This window comes from Filicampus tigris, chromosome 8, assembly GCF_054856515.1.
Source record: "Filicampus tigris isolate MCC_2025a chromosome 8, RoL_Ftig_1.0, whole genome shotgun sequence".
Classification (NCBI taxonomy): Eukaryota; Metazoa; Chordata; class Actinopteri; order Syngnathiformes; family Syngnathidae; genus Filicampus; species Filicampus tigris.
Window position 1 is genome coordinate 25230958 of NC_141224.1, and position 6000 is coordinate 25236957.

Here is a 6000-nt window from a genome sequence, read left to right on the forward strand (position 1 = left end):
TACTGTATATTTTGAAGGCCACGGAACACAGCAAAGCCATTTTTGTACATAGGCAGACATATATCTCACTATTAAATTAGTGGTTGTAACCAAAGTGCATTGTCTCGATGCTCTTCTTGTGTGTGTGAAAGTTTGGCTCATGCAACTAAGTACATTGCATGAGAACTAGAGGACTGAGTCATACATATGGATGACTCTATAAATCTGTTGAAGTGACTGCACGCACTCTCTGTGCATTCATACAGCTCTAGTCATGAATCAAAACAAGCATGTGAAACCAATGTGGATGTATGTTGAAGCCAAATCCCGCTCTGCAGCTATTTGTCAAAACCGCAGAGTGAAAACTGGTAAGCAAGTCTGACGTCGTCCTCACATTACCTTGGTGACAGGCTTGTGATCATGAAGAAGAGAAAATGGATGGTGTGGCGCATAAATGACAAATCCTTTTAAATAAACGCTTCTGTTGAAAGTTTTGATAGGGGTCTCCAAGAGCTGGAACAACAGCAGATTTAATCTACTGTGCTACTTTACGCTCACAGCAGGACTTTTCAAAAGTGGAAATGAAATACAGACGGTACAAACATTTACCTCTGCAATCCTACTTCCCAGAGCTGGGCACACTTCATAAAAAAGGTCGTCCTCTAACCCCGTCCGTCCTTGTCCTTTTAAAGCGTTTCTGTCCTTACGTCCGGCACCCCAAAAAAAAAAAAAAGTGTCGGTGCATGATGCAGTGGGAGGGATGCTAATGGCAGAGGTTTATTTAAAGCTCATTAGCTGGCTAATTTACTATTCAAATCCGATTACCTTACGGGCACGGTTTGACAAACCGCTTGCCACCACACGTATGCATGTAAGCAAAGTGAGTTGTAATGTAACTGCTTTATTTAACAGCAGTCATTGTTTATATGTCAATGCAGCAGATGTGAGAGAGGTCAGTCTCCGAACGGATGGGCGGAGACGCCCGGTCCAGGCAGCGCTTCTATTGGTCAGCATTCGGGTTGGTGTTTGGCACGCTGGTTTCCCCTCCGCTTGCGGAACGCCGACTGGGACACCATCAGTCCGTGTGCGGAGAAACAAATCACGCAGGAGCAGTTTCGGTGCTGCTACATGTGAATGTTCAATTGAGTCTGGCAGCGCGATTTAATTGAAGTCAAAGTAGTTTGGCGGCACGGGCAGGCACAGTTGCGTGCGGGGCTGCTCAGATGATGCGTATGGAGCGGTGGGACGTGGAGCGAAGCACCAAAAATCCGCCCATTCGTCACGGCTAAAATAAATGAACCTTTTTCCTTCTTCGCCCCGCGGCAGCCTGTTGGGGAGTGCTGCATCACACACAGCGTCCTGTACACTCGGCGGGTCTTGTGTGAAGAGCTCGGTCTTGATGAGGGGAAAAGATTATTGTGTGGTTTGTGGACATCCCGAGCTATAAGACACGGCCAGTTACAACTACCAGGACGAGAAAAAAAGAGACCAGGCTTGGATAACCGTGAGCGAGGACCTTGCTGTACCTGGTATGTTTTTACTTTCTTTAGTTTTTTGCAGCTGTTCAACTTTACCAAGACGGCAATATTATTTGCATTAGTTTTAGCAGTGTCACCCACTTGATTGCGATGTCAAAACCTTTTTTTTTGGTTTTGCCAGTCGTCATCTAATACCAAGCAAAGCCCCTCCCCTCTCCGATGTGCGTGAATGAAGCGGCTGCGGCATTCAGGTTTCAAATTTTCCGCGGTCAAACGCCAGCGCTCCTTCTTTTTCTTCATCTCCTTCTCCTTCTTCCTTTTCTTCTCACTTTCATGCAGATCAAAAGTGTGCAGTGCACAGCGTTCCCGCCGGGGCGTTCCCAATGCAAGTAAGTACGCGCATTTGAGTAACTAGTGGCGTGTTTGAAGCGTTCGGAGCCAACTTTTGTCGTATGCTCATTTCGCCGAGTAGGTCGAGATGAACTTTGGCCGCCTCACGACCACGTCACACGCATGATGGATGATTAGTGGGACGACTAAAATCCACCTAAGCCCTTGCTTAGCATGTCCCTTTTTAAAAACTTGTCGTCCCCCGTCCGCCGTCCCAAAAATGGGCGTCCGTCCGGGACTGAATGCCCAGCTCTGCTATTTCCCTGATCTGAAGTTAAAAGTCTGCGATCGTACCCCACCAGTTCACCCGTTACGCTAATGACGATAAGATTTATAGACGATGTATGGACAGAAATAAAATACATTTGTTATATGAATATGTCTTTCAAAAAAATGCATCAATGATGTTTTGGATCATCGTTCAGTACCATTTGAGTCAGACACAGTATGTCAGTTATTCAATTGAAAGAGACAATTTCACTTCAAATGACTGTTGTTCGCGCTCATAATGTTTATCCGCTTTCCCAGTTTACAAAGTCGACAAATCACTTCTATTATTTTGCAGCATATTCAAGACTGGCAGCTCCCAAATTCCATGTGACTTTAGTCACGGGTGCTTTCCTCAGCTTTTCGGATTGAGGAAACAATATTACTAGTGGCTATTCAAAATGAAATGCTGAATTGTTGACCGAAAGTGATCCTAACGTGATTTTCAGCTTGTGTACAGCATAATGCTTTTGCTTCTGGATTTACACTATGACCTTGGTACATTGTGAGCTTATGTTACTCTGACGCTCTTGAGAAGGTGGTAAGTTCCAGGGCAATCAAGTGGAGACGAAAGATGGAACTAACACCTGCTTGCAATTTTGTGGAAAAATGGGGGAAAAAAATCTCCCGGCATGGCTGTGCTGACTGGCTGGCATCATTTTTCAGATCAGTCTGATATTAAACCAACAGGCAGCATCCTTAGAGGACAAGCCAAGTGTTGACAGTTTTGACACACAGCCGGTTTAGGTAGCCTATGGATAAATTCCTAGGGAAGGAAATGTGATAAATGCTTTTTTTTCTATCCCTTTTCACACTACCAGACATTAAGTTTCTCCATATGTTTATTCCATTAGGCAAAATACAAGAAGACAAGCTGTGGAGACAACTGATTTGCAGTCAGAGAGTTTGGTTATAAAAAGAGGGGACTTTGTATTTAACCTCGACAATAAAAGTGACCAAAGTGTATCATTATCAAATTGTCTCCCACTAGGATAGTTACTTCACCCAAATAGACCCCATGTAAATCACACTGACTTTGCTTTTGTTGTTTTAGTAAATATTCTACAATAGGCAAGATGTTGAAAATGTTAAATAATGAGGTTGCGCTTTAAAGATAAAATAAAAGAGTAGAAACACAGCGTACCCAACCACAGAAAAGATGTCATGACATTTTTATATTCAGATTTGCTTTATTGTCTGGGTACAGCTTCTTGTTTCCATGATGTGGTTGTGTGTGTGTTTGTGTGTCAGTGTGTGTATTTGACTGTAGTGTGTGTGAACTTTATTACAGCTTCTACTGGCACATTGACACATCTGTTTACAGTATTTATGCATTGAACAATTGAATGTGAATCAACCCAAACCACAGTGTTGTGGACCTTGGAGTCTGGACCGTCTCTCAGTCTCAAGCTGTGTGCTGCCTCTGGCCGCAAAAGCACAGACAAGATCCAAGGACAGCCATCTGGTTCCATCAATTTTGAAACTCTGATTTTGTTTTTGCGTTGTGTTCTGCCTCTCGCTTTTCTCTTCACAATGCCAATTGATAGAATGCAAGGTGGTGATACTTGGTGAGCTCGCTTGCTTTGAAGAGGGAGACGACAAGGACAAAAGTAAGTTCCCGTTCGGGAGTGGAACATACAACACTGTAGCGCATACAATACATGACATGTTGAGAAATTTCACACAAAAGTACAAATGTGCAAGTGCGGTTTAACCTGTTGATCCAGTCCATATGACCTCGCATTGACACATCCCTGACCCCCTCCCCTCCCCACACTCACCTACACGCGCACACACACGCACACACACGCACACAGATCCCATCTTCCAGACGCCCCACCATCCACATGGTGAACTTTGTGCTAAGTGTTCATGGTGACTGCATATAGTGTACATTTCTTTGGAGCTGGACCAGAACCGGTTGCTGGGTTGTTGCGCTACAGTTTAGCTTCAGCTGATAAGAGGACGCTTTCTGAACAATGCTGCCAATTGTAGGATGGAGGGATCGTGTCACTATGCAGCCTCAAGAAACAATGAAAACCTTTTCCCCGATTGGCTTTGTGTATTCTTGTATTGCAGGTTTCTTACTATACAGTATTTTAAGCATGAATAGCAATTGATTCAGCACCCTGGACAGTGTAAATGTATGAATGAATGAATGTCTTTATTGTCATTGTGATGAAAACGAAATTGAAGTGCTTTTCAAATCCACAGCATAATAAACAACAAAATCGGGGGGAAAAAAGCCAAAAAAGCTAACTAAATAAAAGTTCAGCACTATATACTGTACATTCATGAACCAACCAGTAAACCCATATGTCCTGACTTTAATACAGAGATGTCATTTGCAAAGAAATTCTTTCTGAGACTGTTCTTGATTTTAAAATTCTGTAACGCCTGCTTGACAGTCAGGATGCTCTCTCTATGTATGGAGCAGCGTTAGAAGGCCAACGGCCGATTGTTACTCCTGAGGACCCTCAAGAAGTGCAGTGTCTGCTTGCCTTCTTCATAATGATTGTTGTGTTTGCCAGGTTGTCCGTAATCTGCACACCCAAGAAGCAAACCTCAGATACAGGGTCCCCACGGATGGGCAGCGGCTGAATGTCTGTCTTTTTCCTTCTGTGGTCCACAATAATCTCCTTTGTTTTGGATGTATTCTGCATCAAGTCCCACATCAAATGTAATTATATAATCAAATTAAAAGACTAATTATGAATTTCAGTGATTGCTACTTTTCAATCAAATCCGCACACACCAATTTACAGTGGTATGTGGAGGGTCGAATGGAAATAAAAAAATATGTTCCCTCACAAGAAATTCAACGTACTGGTCGTTGTTTGTAATCATAACTTCATATCTTATACAAATGCAAAAACAACACAGTACAAATGAAGATGTCATAATGTGAAATCTTGCAAAGATGTTTTACATTGCAGATACTCATGCATCTAGCTTTATTTTAGCTTTACTTGTCATTCAAGTGCAAAAAGAGCTTAACCGCTGTAAACGCCTGTTCAAGCGGAAAACTGTCTTCTCACTTCACTAAACATTCCGTGTCAAGTGATGTGAAAAAGACAATGCAAGAAGCACACAGAATTAATATGTTGCAAATCTGAGATCTTTAAGCCCTGCTGAGGGCTCAATCTTCCATGATGGTGAACAATCTTTTGAAATAAATATTTTAAAATTAATATAAAAACTCATACCACATGAAACTTACAATTTGCATTATGTCATGCGTGAAATTCCAAATTTCGCTGTATTTTATTTTTAAGAGGTAGATTTTACTAACCAAACCGCCCTGCATACTCTATCCTGAGCAATCCAAATCTTGTGTCTTAGACTTCATTTCAACAATTACCATAAACCATAAATAGTAGTTATTGTTGGCAGAATGTTGGGTTCTCGAAACAAGGACATCTTTATCTTGAGTAAAATAGTACATGCATCTTAAATCTGCCAAATTCACAACATTTGAAAATGCACTTTTTCCTCAAAAGAAAATAGTCTGGCGGAACTGAAATCAATGCAAGTGCCCAAGCGCATTGCAACAATTTATTCTGGAAGATTACAAATGAGTCTTAGTCACTTCTATTAAAAGGCGCGTCAACAGTGACATCTTGGATAAATCACCAGGACGCACGGATTATCTGAAATCTGACCCGCAACAAGTGGAAATTTCTTGCAGCCTCTGACGTGTTGCCGTGCGCACACACACATCTGCTGTAGACAAAGCTCTCAGAGGCAGATCAGTCAGTCAGGCCACTTAAACAGTCGGGCACGGGAACACCAAGTCTCAAGTCGGTAAATCTCCGCACACTAACGTTCTGCTTGCTTGCTTTCATGTGACGACAGACACCAGTACACAAGTACAGATGAAAGGATA